The sequence below is a fragment of the Ursus americanus genome, chromosome 34, assembly GCF_024610735.1.
Source record: "Ursus americanus isolate L20-20 chromosome 34, mUrsAme1.1.p, whole genome shotgun sequence".
In the NCBI taxonomy this organism is placed as follows: Eukaryota; Metazoa; Chordata; class Mammalia; order Carnivora; family Ursidae; genus Ursus; species Ursus americanus.
Window position 1 is genome coordinate 4,067,319 of NC_142160.1, and position 14,461 is coordinate 4,081,779.

At 48.2% G+C, this 14,461-nt stretch overlaps 1 protein-coding gene across 1 annotated transcript in view; it reads right to left on the minus strand.

Annotated features, from left to right (window-relative positions):
• Positions 1 to 14,461, minus strand: part of ROR2 (ROR family WNT receptor 2) — a 190,520-nt gene that overhangs the window by 46,895 nt on the left and 129,164 nt on the right. The window lies entirely within an intron of this gene.

Sequence of the window (14,461 nt, forward strand, 5' to 3'; positions counted from 1 at the left end):
GCACAAGAGCAGATCTGCTCTGCTCAACCGGGGAACACCACCCAAGGACGTGGGCAACTGTCCCCGGATCCTGGGGGAAGGAAGGGCGGGTCCAGCGGACGCCCCCGCTCCCTATCCCAGTGTAGCCCCGTCCCCTTCACTTTCAGACTGTCACCTGGTAGCCTGGCCCCGACCCGGTCCCACCAGTCGGGGGCAGGGGAGGGTGGGGGAGAGGTGGTGACGTCCGGGGTGGCTCTGCCAACACATCTGGTTGGAATCTGGGTTTGTGGCATCAAAGCCGACCAAAGACTGGGTCACACACGCGGAACATCACAAGGCTTAGACACCAGGAAATCCGCACCTGACGGAAACGGCCAGACACAGAAAGACAAATGCGTGGCTGCCGAGGTCCCTGGAGCCGTCAAGTTCATAGGCAGAAAGCAGATGGCAGGCACCAGGGCTGGGGGGCCCAGGAATTAGTGTTTAACGGGGACGGTCTCATATGGGGGACGGTCTCATACGGGGGACGGCCTCATACGGGGGACGGTCTCATACGGGGGAGACAGAGGAAAGAGTTCTGGAGACGGGCGCTGACGCTAGCAGGAGTGGTTGAGATGCCAACCCTCAGGTCACGCGCACTCACCATCAGTTTTTAGAAAGTCTATGGAAGACAGTTTATAATTCAAGTACAGGCAGGGCCGCCCCACTTGTCTCTCTTAAATGAGAAACAAGAGCGAACAAAGCACCAGACACGTCAGGCCGCTCTCAGGATGAAGCTTCGCTCCAGGCAGCTGAGATCTGAAAGTGGGGTTCAAGGGGTCGCAGGTAGAACCAGGCCCACAAGAGTCCTCAAACTGTTCAGCTGAGAAAACACTGGCCAGCGGGTACGTGAGGGCACCGGCGTCTCCGGGCGGATCCTGTCCAACCCTCCAGCTCCTAAAGCACGGGACGTCACCCACAGCTGACGCATGAGCCTGCACCCTAGGGAGTCCAACCCGGCTCCCAGGCAGCCCGCGAGAGGCTGCACCAGCCCGGGCTTCTCGCACCCAGTTAAGGAACGTTCCCTCTTTGTGTCACTTCCAGTCCAAACTCGGGCAGCCGTCAGAAGCCGGCTCCACACCAGCTTTCGTAAAACGTCCCCAATCATCCCCTCGGAAGGACCACCCTGATTCTCTAAGGCGACCCCCCACATGGTACGTCTCTCCCAGAGCAATCCTAGCGTTCTCCCCTCGGGAATCATAACTGGGCCCAGGGGACCATGAACAGCTGTAGGACACCGGGGGTGGCGTCCCGGTGACGGCTGATGGTCCCAGCATTAAAACCTAGACAGAATCCGGGGCTGCTGCACACAGAGACGGGCAGGAACTATGCCAGGCGGCCGACGCGTTTGTGCTCAAGAATTAAACTTCAGTTGGGTCTGAAATGGTAAATTGGCATGTTACACATACCATCATTCAGCACCGTGTAAATGCAGAGAGACCGCAGGAAATCAAACACACTTGTACTATATACACACATCTGAAAGAGGCATAAAAATTATTAACTGCTTAGAAATTGACAAGTGGTGTGAAACAGTCAAATAAATATACACCCCGAAGAAAAATAAGCACCATTAGCCCAATTCCACTGTGGAAGAGATTCCCAGCTCTTCCAAGGCCACTTTCAGTTCCGAAGCACGTGTATTCCCCGCGCATCCAAGGCGCCGCGTAGACGGGCACGCTCCCCGTGGGAAGGAGCCGGGGGTGATCCCAACGCTTCTGCTAACTCCTGAGCAGACGTCACCCCCAGCCAGACCCGCAGCGTCGCTGCTGACCTGAGAAACGCTAAGATTCTGTCAGGAAAGGTTGTGCTGGTCAGCCCAGAGGCCGGGACTGGACTTCTCATTTCTTTCAACCCCCCGCTTTGCCCTAAAAAAATTTAGTAAGATTTAGTAAAATTTAGATGGGATACCTGAGCGAAAGGGTGTCATCTACGTGTTTGGAAACACGGGTGAAGTTTCCAGTACCCAAGACGCTGACCCCAGAGGCCCGCCGAGACAAGTCGCATATGTGAATAAACGCAGAATGGCCAACTGCCGCGGTCCCTCACGCTGACGCCTTAAGTTTCAACACAACTAGGCCCTGTTGTTGCTTCCTGACTGAGAAATAAGGACCCCATTCATGGTCTGGTATTAGAAATCGTTGTTCTCCTGCAGAGCAGTAAGTCAAACACGGAACGGCTCTCCAGACGCCATACCTTCTAGAATGTATAAGCCAAAGGTAACTGGGGCAAATATGGTCTTGGGGACAGGTGACAATATAGGTCAGCATTTCCACAGATTCCAACAGGGCCTCTCCTGCCCCCCCAAAAAGGTTAAAAACACCCTAAAGGAGAAAACAAACACAAGCCCAAACCAACGAGACAACTACAAAAACTACCCATCCCCCCCGCACACATCAAGACGTCACTGCTGCGTACCTGGCATTATAAAGGTAATTTTAAATGTCTCCTTTTATTTTATTTTTAAACACCCCTGTGATGAAAAAGCATCACATTTTAAATTGAGATAATTCACATACCATAAAACTCGCCATGTGCAAGCCTACAGCGCAGTGTGTCCGGGGCCACGAGGTTGTGCAACTGTCTCCACGATGTAATTCCAGAATATTTCATCACTCCCAAAAGAAACCTTGCTCCCATCAGCAGTCCTCCCCACTCTCACCTCTCCCAGACCCTGTAACCGCTCATCTGCTCTCTCTCTCTCCAGGGATTTATCTGGTTTGGACATTTTACATCAGTGAAGTCATACACTCTGTGGCCTTTTGAACAAAGACCAATTTTATGATTCAATGTTTTAAATGTTACGCCCGGTCGTAGCCAAGAGAAAAGGAAGAGAAGGAAGAGGCTGATGAAGTTGGAGCACGTGATCAGCCGAGGAGCCCATTCCCTGCCCCCTCCACACGTCAGAGCACCCAGAGGCTGGGGGAGGTCTGGCTCCCCAAGCGGAACAGGATGTGGAGGTCCCCTCGAGATCGGAGGTGATGCAAGGTGGCAGGAGCTGCGGGGAAGGCTAGAGTCACGCAGACAGGATGCTTCGGGCCTGAGATGCACCTGCCGGGAGACCAGCGCATGTGCGCATGACACCGCGGGAAAGGCGGGGCTCTCGGGCTCTGGACACAGGGACTATGTGGCAGTTCAGCACAACCAGCGTTGGTGTCACCTGCTTGCTCCCCGACTAGTGGGCTCTCCTGCAGGTCCGTGGTGCTGGCAGAACGATCTCTCTCCACCTTCCTAACCCCATGCACTGCCCGGCTGGCTGGTGACGGTCCCAGGTGGGTGAGCCCCGTGACACCCCCCAGATGGCCTCTGCCCAGCGCCTCCTCACACAAAGGCCCGGTTGGGTTACCTGGTGCTGCTGCCCTCACCCCCACTGGCCCACCGACAGACCGGGGGACCTGAACGGAGAACAGCGTCAGGGAGGAGCCCCATCTGCCCTAATGCCTTGCATCTCAATGATCTTCTTCTGAAATGGGGGGTCTCCTCGGAGCAAATGACACGTCCTTTACCTCGGCAAATACTACAAGGTGTGCTATGAAGGCCACGTGTCCATTTACAACGCAGTGGATGTGGGTGATTTTCACCCTAAAGACCCACACGGGGAGACAATGCAAAGCCACTGGAAAACTCAAACCATCGCTGGCATCAATCAAGCAGGCGTGATTTATTAGCTCCTTATTCGGTTTTTTTTTTTTTTTTGATGTTTAAAGAAAGGAGAACATTTAATATGAACCAAATTTAAATGTGGTTGGTTTAATACAATGATACATTACATGAATAGCTTGGTCCAAGTCAAAATTACACTTTAATGCCTGGAAGCAAAGATCGAATACACTGTGGTAACCCACATGGGATTCTGGAACAGAAAAAATACATTAGGTAAAGTCTAAGGAAATAGGAACAGTATGGATTTGGGTTGCAAATAATGAGTCAGTCGAGGCACATCTGCTGTGACTAATACACGCATTAATAATGTCAGGTTTAACACGCGGGGAAACGGGCGTGCAGTACACGGGACCTCGTTACCACCTTCACAACTCTGTACAAATCTCAAACTATCCCATGTGAAAAGCTTACTGGAAAACAATTCCACATCCTATCACACGGTTCCAGCCCATAACCAAGGCTCACAGGCAGAGAAGGGCTGAAGGAGAGATCCTATCTCCAAACACCCTACGTTCCTGATCACTGGGTCCAGCCCCCAAGCCAGGCAGGAACGCTAACCACACGCGCGCAATACCACAGACTCACTGGATCTGACCAAAGTTGTGCAAAGACTCAACAGCAGGCCAGTGAATACTCAGACACGAAGTCACTTCGGAAAATGTTGGGTTTTGAGCGGAATCCTGCCTTAATTCTCAGGCACGTTGATAACAGCTCTGAACCAGGAACTCAGGGCGTACCCTTGGCAGGGCTGAATCGGCCGGCGTCTGCAGGGTGACCCAACGCAAGGATTCACCCTGATGTCTGGTGATGCTTGGTGAGGGGTCAGAGTTTCACGGGGGGCTGCTGGAGGTGCACACCCTGGCCCCAATGTGGGGAAACGCGTGGGAATTACAAACCGTGCACCGGTCACACAAAATCTCTGGACCTGCTCTCAACATGGGCTCCTCATGGGACATCTTGATTCGTAGTGTCAGGAAGAGAAATTTCTCTCTGCAGAGGGGCAAATGGGTCTGTTCTGGTTTGCAGGCTCTTTCTGTATTATTAAAATATTAGCTTTCTCATTAGCGGCAGAGACACTATTAGGCAAGAATTTACTAATGAAGTTCAACCCACGCTCCTGGATTTAAGTCCATGCTGCCTTTCTTGTTTTGATTTGTGTCTCTTAAAATGTTTTGTTATTCATACTTTTCATCCATTAATCTCTACCTGTTGATCTGAATCAGTACACTTGTTGTGATTTAATTAGATGTCGTCTCTGGCATATCTGGACAACTTCAAAGCAGGCTCCTATTTAATTAGCGAGGGTACTTTATTCACCAGAGCTTGGCATTCTTGGATTTGGTCATCCCCGTGAAAAGGTATAATTTCCAGGATCTGAGATGGAACACCAGTCAGGGCCCAGAAAAAGCCCCCCAGCCTGGAGGGGGATTGTGGAGCAGGCCAGGAGGTCCTAGAAGGGCAGGCCCAGATTTCACAGTGAAAACTCAGACAGTCCATCCACTCTCAGTGGGAAATATTGGCCGTGCGTTCCAGAGCAATCCCTCCGCTCAGCCAACACGTGCAACGAGAAACACTCGTGACGCTGGAAATGCAAGGATTGAAGAAAAGAAACTAATTACTGGGAAGGAGCACGGCTTATCAAGCCCCGAAAGATGTGTGCGTTAGTCTGGGCGCTAGGCCAGACAAGGTATGTCAACAGAAAGAAACCCCATAACGTTAGTCTCGGGGAGCACCCGGGTTTAAACGTAGCACCGTGTGTCTTAACTTAGCTAGAAAACCACCCAGAACTCAGGTGAGCTATGGTGCCTCGGCACTGGTAGTCTTCACAGTCTGTAATTTTGTATTTTCACTCATGCTGACTCTGGGTGGAGCGAATGCTGGAGCTGTGCGTCCTTCAAGGGCTGGCCTAACTGCTTTGGGAACACAAGTCGACCCCAACCACCTGACATGAGTCACCAGGTTCCCTCACCAATTTAAACTCTGCTTTGATTCCACTTCGACGGTAAACACATCAAAGCCCCAAATGAGTCCAAGTGTAGACGCGGCTCCCCCCTCCGCCTCCCCCAGCAACGCCTGAAGTGAGAGCTTTCCCCACTCAGGGTCCCTGACAGCCCCCAGGGCCCCCAACAAAGGCCCCACTATCAGGCCCAGTGAGCATGTGGCCGAGGGGGAGGAGAGGCCGCCCAGGAGGCTGAATTGGGGTCTTTCATCGACCTTCTCTTCCCCGACACCTAGAGCCCCCAGCCACAGCCGCGGGACCCCCACCCGCAGATGCAGTGGGGAAGGTGAGACCCGGCACCCCTCTGCTGCGAGGCCAGCCCCGGCCCTGTTTCCCCGCTGGGCCCACTCATCACCTTGGCATACGCGGCAGAAAAAGAGCAAACAGGAATGTCGGGTATGCACTCCGCGTGGATTCTCTGTCTCCATTTGGTTTCGTGGGAGACCCTTGAATCCTGGTTTTCCCCTGCACACAGGTTTTTGCCTCAAATCCCTAGATTTAATTAAACGTAAAGGAAGAAAAGATGTATATCTTTTTTTTTTAAAGGATGACCCTTATTGGGAAAAGAACTGAGTTGGGTACAACCCCATGGCAACAAGGGAAGTTACCTTCTAGGTGCCTAAGGGAGGGGTTTAGAGGCCCGGGCGCCATACGCTGCAGCTGGGACATGCGGCTGCAAGACCCCCAGGCTGGCGGGACCGCACCCAGGGACAACAGGTGCGGAGGGTCTGCAGCGGGCTCCGTCAGGGCCTCCATGTCCCCGAGGTGTCATCCTGTTGCCTTTTGCAAGCAGGACATTCATCAACAGTGAGGGTCTCAAGTTCATGGAAACAAACAGCAAACGGGGATGAATGTTTGCTATAATCAAGGTGGCAACAATTATCTTTTTTTAAAAGTAGCTCCTGTATGAGTTTGCTAGTGACGACGTGCCACAGCCTGGGTGGCTTAATTCTGGGGCCCGGAATTTGGAGGTACAGGTGTGAGAAGGGCTGGTTTCTCCCGCAGGCTTTCTCCCTGGCGTGCAGACCGCCGTCCTCCTCCTGGGCCCTCCGTGGTCGTCCCTCCCTGTGCACGTGTGTGTCCTGATCTCTTCCTATAGTGACGCCAGTCACATTGATCAGGTCCACCATAAGGACCTGGTCTACACTTAATTACTTCTGTAAAGACGCTCCGTCCAAACAACGTCTCACTCCCCCATCGACGTGTATCACACCTACAGAGCTTAGCACGGTTCTTCTAGCAGAATCTCTCCTATAACGCTACCACCTGGAGCAAGGCCCACGCTGACCTCACTCCACGAACACGTCCCTGCACATAACACACACAGCCCTGCCGCCCAGCCTGCTTCCCGTCTTCCTTTCCCCTTAACACTTCCAGGAAACCGCATGTTCACTGATTCCTTGTCTCTCGTCCTCCGTCTGGTCCCTGCTCTATCCCGCTCCCTGTGCCCGGCCCCTCCACGCACACACACACCTACCCGCACCCTCCTGAACTCGCCCCGGCTCCTCTACCCTTCGCGGCCCAAGTCCAGCCCTTCTCCCTCTGGGGTTTGCATCTCTTCTGCCCCCTGCCTGGAGAACTGCCCCCCAGACTACCCTGTCACTCACCGCTCACTTCCTCTGCTCCAGTGTTAACTCCCTGGACACCCTCACTGAAGACGTCTCGGCCCACACGCCACCTGCCCCGCCCTTGCTGCATTTCTTTCCAGAGCAACGTGTGCGTCCCACGTCAGCAGAGGGTGGACCATGACGGCAGGCTCTGGGTGACGGTCGCATGTAGGACCTCGAACCCAGGCATGCAAGAAGCACTCCACACCCTTGAGAGGAGAAACCGAACGCTGGCAGTGTCGTGGGCCCATCGTGCTGGTGTTTTAGCGTCCCTGAGGTTCAGCTCCCAGCTTGAAGGTGGGGCGCACACCTGCTCCAGGTGTGCTCAGGGGCCGTACACCAGCACCTCTTTGCCGCATCTCCTCTTCTCAGGGGCAGATAATGGCGTCATGGGTCAGGCCCGGGCCCTGCTCCTCCAAACCGCGAGTGAGCACTTCCCTGCTCAACTGTCCTCAGACCTGGCAGTCCTCCACGCGCCCCAGGGAGCTCCGCTAGGCTCCACGATCCATTCTTCCACAATACGCCTTCCTAAACACAGAAGTACATCTTCACGACTCTAACCGAAGAAGAAAGGGTCACGGGTTAAAGCTGTACCATGTGCCGCTCCACCACACACAGAGCCAGCTGCGGACACCACCCCCCTCAGCAAGGGCCCCCGAGGTGCATTCTGCTAAGTGAGAGACCCCAGGCCCCTGGCAACACGCCGGAGACCCAGCTTGCAGATCAGTGGTCTGAGGATCTAGAGGAACTCACTCTGCCTCCAACACAACCAAACCCGAGCATCTCAGAACTCAGAATGTTCACCAAAGCCAGAGAACCAACTGAAAAAGTTCGTCTGTCCAAGAGAAAGGACTGAACCTTGGAGAGATGGTGGGTATGCCTGTCATGGGACAGCTGGGAGAGCGGATGCTCTGAGGCACCGAGGAGAGCGCCATCGCACTGCGACCACGCTGTCTGGACTTGCAGCATCTGGGGGAGGCTCGTGTCTGACTCAGCTGGGCTGGGGCGGAGTCGTGGGGAGGCGCGGGGCGGGGGGGGTGCCACCCCTGGTGCATGACAGCAGACTGCCTCCTGCTGACTATAATAGCAGTAAACATGAACGCCGCCCAGAATTTAAAAGGAAATCCAGAACCAGAGGACCACAGGGAACTTGAAAAGGTCTGACGTATTTCTAGAATCAACAATGCTGTGCACACATGCAAGGCCATGCGCATGCCCCAGGAAGACCTGGAAGGAGAAGACCAGCCCCTCGCCACAGTGCCATCAGGAACAGGCAGTGAAGGCTGAAGTTTGACCGATATCCGCTCACAAGACCCTCTTGGCAAGAGGCTCGAGACACACGGCAAAGTACATGAGAAAATCTCCTGCCCAGTGACTGGCTAACCACACGATAGGACTGACCGAGATGCGACCGTTAGGAATCCAAGCTTGAAAACGCAAAGGACCTTACCGTAAGTGTTCTTATCACACCAACAAAATAATAACAACAGTAAAAAATAAAGGGGGGGAGGAAACTTTTGGAGGTGATGCATATGTTTATAGCACAGACGGCGGTGACGGTTTCATGAGCATATACTTACCTCCAAACTTACCAACTTGTGTACATTAAATCTGTAGAGCTTTCCAAATGGCAATCATACCTCAACAAAGTAGTTTAAAAAGAAAAGAAAAAGAACTTAAAAAGAACAGCGGACAACTCCGCAGTCACACATCACAGGAAACAGAGAAGCTGCAGAATTAGTAAAACAAAGCCACTAAACAAACAGTAACAAGAAAAACACCACCAAAAATCAAAATGGAAAACAAAAATAAAACCACAACAGCAAAAACAAACTTTGATGAGTAGAGAGGTTTGCTACTAGAGTTGCTAAAATATTATCTAAAATATCCAGTTTTCAACAAAGAATCACAAAGACATGCAACAAATAAAATCAGAAGGTATGCCACGTGCACAGGAAGAAACACCCAGCAGAAAACGTCCCTGAGGAGACCAAAACTATTATAAATACGTTCAAAAAAAAATAAAGAAAACTACATCTAAAGAATAAAAGAATAACAAAATTTTCTCACCAAATAGGGAATATCAACTAAATGATAGAAATTAAAAGACTCCTATAGAAATTCAACAGTTGAGAGAACAACGACTGAAATTCAACAGGTGGGCTCAATAGCAGATTTCAGCTGGCAGAGCAAAGAATCAGTGAACTGGAAGACAGTTGAATATCTTTACTGGAAGAGAGACTATCTACTCCGAAGAGAACAAAATAAAAAGAATAAAGAAAAATACCAGAATCAAAGAGACCCGTGGGATGCGATCAAGAGCACGAACACAAATGAGTCCAGAAAGAGAAGGAAAAGGGCAGAAAAAAATATTTAAAGAAATGATGACCAAAAACTTACCAAACTTGATGAAAAGTATTAACTTACACACTTAAGAAAATCAAGAAACTCTAAGTAGGACAACCTCTAAGATATCTACAACTAGACATACCATAGACAAACTTGAAAAGCAAAAGCAGAATCTTAAAAGCAGCAAGAGAAGTGACTCACCATGTATAACATGTGAGAGGACATATTAAAACTGTTGGGGGAAGAAAAAGACTGTCAACCAAGAATTCTATATCCAGCTAAGCCCTTTTTCAAAAATGAGTACGTTAGGTCACTTCCGGATGAACCAAAAAAATGAGGGAAATTTGTCATTAGCAGACTGCTCTATAAGAAAGAGTAAAGGGAGTTATTTGAGATGAAATGAAAGGACATTGGAAGGAATCCTAATTCACACGAAGAAATAAAATAGTACCAGTGAGGTGCCTACGCAGCTACTATGAAATAATATAAATGTATTTTTTCAGTAACTCTTTTCTTCTGCTGTTTTATAAAACTACTGCATAAAACTGTAATTATCAAATTGTGTCAATGGAATTAAAATACATGAAGATATAATTTGTATGGCACTAACAGTTAAGAGAGAAGAAGGAATAGCAACATATTGGAGCAAAGTATTTACTATTAATATTAAGTTAGCACTAATCCAAAATAGATTTTTTAAAAATAAGATGATAATAGTAATCTTCATACAACTACCAAGAAAAAAAAATTTTTAATTACATATATGAGAAACAAAATAAATTTTTAATTTTTTTTTAAGATTTTATTTATTTATTCGACAGAGACAGAGACAGCCAGCAAGAGAGGGAACACAAGCAGGGGGAGTGGGAGAGGAAGAAGCAGGCTCATAGCAGAGGAGCCTGATGTGGGGCTCGATCCCAGAATGCCGGGATCACGCCCTGAGCCGAAGGCAGACGCTTAACCGCTGTGCCACCCAGGCGCCCCCAAAATAAATTTTTAAATCACACTAGGAACTATCTATTTAACACGAAAAAGGCAGTAATCAAGGAACAGAGGAACAAAAAAGAAGTGACACAGAAAACAGGTAGCAAAATTACAGAAGTAAAACCTATCTTATCATTAATTAATTAAAGGCAGTTAAAAGGACAAATCAAAAACAACAGAGACCGGCAAAAAGGATTAAAAAGTTATCTAACTTTATGTTGTCTATAAAAGACACTTGGTATTCAAGAACACAAATGGCTGAAAAGATATATCACACACACAGCAATCATAAGAGAGCTGCAAAGGCTCATATAAGTCTCAAACAAAATAAACTACAAGACATAAATCATTACCAGAAACAAAGGCCATTTTATAATAACAAGAAGGTTTGTCATTATAAAAGGACATCTTATAATGATAAGAAGGTCGACCCAATCTATTTTAAATGTATATGCACCTAACAACAAATGCCCCAAAACCACAAAGCAAAAACTTACAGAAATAAAAAAAAAAATAGCTAAGTCAACAATAGTAACTGGAGATTTCAATACCACTTTCAATAATGGATATAAGAACTGGGCGGGTCAGCAGGGGAACAGAAAACTTAAACAGCACTCTAAACTAACCATACCTAACACTATAGAAGGTTCCACCCTGAGAGCAAGGTAGCACTCTAAACTAACCACACCTAACACTATAGAAGGTTCCACCCTGAGAGCAAGATATACCTTCTTCTCAAGCTTACACAGAATGTATTCCAGGACCATATTCTAGGTAATAAAATAAGATTTAATAAATGTAAAAGGAATCAAGCCATGCAAACTATGTTCTCTAACAACAGAATGAAATCAGTAACAGAAGGAAATTTAAGAAATTCACACATATGTGGAAATTAAACAGAACATTTCTAAAGAACCAATGAGTCACAAAAAATATCACAGGGAGATTATAAAATACTTTGACAGGAATGAAAGTGATACACAACATAACAAAACTTAAGTAGTGCAACTAAAGCACTACTTAGAGGGAAAGTTATAGCATTGTGTCTGTGTTAAAAAAGATCTCGCGTGCCTGGGTGGCTCAGTCAGTTAAGCGTCTGCCTTCGGCTCAGGTCATGATCCCAGGGTCCTGGGATCGAGCCCTGTATCAGGCTTCCTGCTCAGTGAGAGTCTGCTTCTCCCTCTCCCCCCAGCACCCACTGCTTGTGTCCTCCCCTTCTCTCTCTCAAATGAATAAATAAAATCTTTTTTTAAAAAAATCTCAAATCTATACCTAACTTTACACCTGAAGGACTTACAAAAAGAAGAGCAAACTTAAACCAAAGCTAGCAGAAGAAAGGGAAGAATAAAGATAGGGCAGAGAAAAAGAAAAGAAAATGGAGAAATGACAGAGAAAATCAATGATACCAAAAGCTGGTTCTTTGAAAAGACCCATCCAATTGAGAAAGCTTTAGCTAACGTGACCAAGACAAGAGAGGAGACTCAAATTACTAAAGTCAGAAATCAAAGAGGGGGCATTACTATTGAATTAAAAGAAATAAAAAGGACTCTAATACTATGAATAATCATGTGCCAACAAGCTAGTAACTTAGGTGAAATGGACAGGGTTCTACAGAAACACAGCTACCGAGACTGACTTCAGAAGAAACAGAAAGTCTGAACGGGTCTACGACAAGTGAAGACATTGAATTAGCAACCAGAAAACTTCCCAGAAAGAAAAGCCCAGGACCAGACGGCCTCTCTGGTGAATTCTACCAAATGTTTAGACAAGAGTTAACACCAATAACTTCACAGACACTTCAAAAAATATATAAATAAAAGAGAGGATACTTTCCAACACAGTGTAGGAGGCCAGTATTACCCTGAGACCAATACACTTCACGGGGCTTGCAGCACGAAGTAAATGTGTGCACGAGATTCAGGAGGCTGCAAGGACAGACCCCGGAGTGAGCAAAGCAAGGTGGGAGCCAACTGTACCCTGTATCCTCCCAGGCCACTCCCGGGCACACAGAGGTGGGGCGACCTAGAGTCGTGGAAGCGAGGCAGGAGACACATCCATGTGCAGACTTACGGAGGACACAGGGTGAGCCATGTCTGAATCGTTTTAGCAAATTCAGACAAGTCCTTTTCAATTAAAAAAAAAAAAAACTAGGTAAACTTTTTTAAGTAGAACAAAATAATTCACCTTGGAAATTCTATAATTAATGAGAGTCTCTAGTTTTTTAGGAATGTTAACAGTTTGGGGCGCCTGGGTGTCTCAGTTGGTTAAGTGTCTGCCTTTGGCTTAGGTCATGATCCCAGGGTCTTCAGATCCGATCAGTCCTGAGTTGGGCTCCCTGCTCAGCGGGGAGTCTGTTTCTCCCGCTGCCCCTCCCCCTGCTTGTGCGCTCTCGCGCGCTCTCTCTCTCTGTGTCAAATAAACAAATAAAATCTTAAAAAAAAAAGAATATTAACAATTTAATGAAACTACGTAACTTAAAATACCTACTGCACAGAGAGATGTAGCTGCATTTAGATTTCCCTGCATGCTCTGCTCCCTGCATTTTAAACAACCTGAAAAGAGTCTCTACATTCTATTTGCAGAATATACTTCATCCACCATCCTTACACCGTGAGTACCGCTGGAGAGTATCTGATTCGTTCAATACAAAGAGCAAGGATTTGCAACAGCAATGCAAACATTGTAGCTACAACTTTGGACCATCAACGTTGACTATATTAAAGCAAAATATAAACCAGTACTGTTGCTTATCCATAAAAATGCATGTAAATGCCAATTATCATTTTTTCCTATAATTAATGTCTTTGCCTTTTCTGAGCTTCTCCTTTTAAATAATTTATTGAAAGAATTAAGCTGGTAATCCTACCACCAGACACTGCCGATTTCCCCACGCTCCAGTAAAAAAGGACATTTCTCAGTACATTGTTTTTACCTAAGTGAGACTCTTACACTCATAAATCATGGTTGTTTCAAGGTTTTCTTTGAGGCTCTTTTATTTTCACAGCCAGGAGCCCTAAACTAATCAATCATGGAGTAATGTCATGGGTAATTACCGCGGGGTTGACTCGCCTGTTCTGTCTCTCCAGGCTGCAGGTGTGCTCACCTATTGGTATTTGAAAGCACTTTTGCTTTAACAACCACACGCACCCGGGAACCTCTCTCTGTCATTACCACAAAAATACGAGTGAGTGTTTGATGCGGGGCACCCAGCAAACACGCACACACGTGCGCGCCGGGGACTCAGAGGGTCCCTGCAGCTACATCCTCAGGCCTTGAGGCTTTCAGCAATCGTAAGCAGTCAGCTTTGAGAGAAAATGTAACCCGATGAGAAGAACAAGAAGGGCTGGCATCCCTAGACACATGGGGGTGCTGACACCCCTGGACACATGGGGGTAGTTGGCATCCCTGGACACATGGGACCCTGTCTCTGTCTCCTGGTCCAATTCCCCTTCCAGCCTCCCAGGGGGTACCCTTCCTTTGCCCCCCTGTCTCATTGGGCAGGGGAGATTCTGCACCCGACTCTGACATCCAGCAATGCCTGGAGACATTGGTGATAGACCAGGGTGGGGGCCCCCATGGCACCTGGTGGGGTGAGGCCAGGGATGCTCTCACACATATTCAATATGCAGGGAAGTCCCCACCATGTGGGATTATTGAGCCCCAAATGTCAACAATCTGAGGTTGAGAAACTCTGCTCCACTCTATTCTATCCTGTTTTCCTTCATGGTCTTGGTTTAGAGTCAGCAAGCCTGAGAGTTAGAATAAAACTTAGATACAATCTCATCCAGTCATCAGGGCTCCCGGCTCAACCTTCTCCAATTTCATATACAAACTGAGCCCC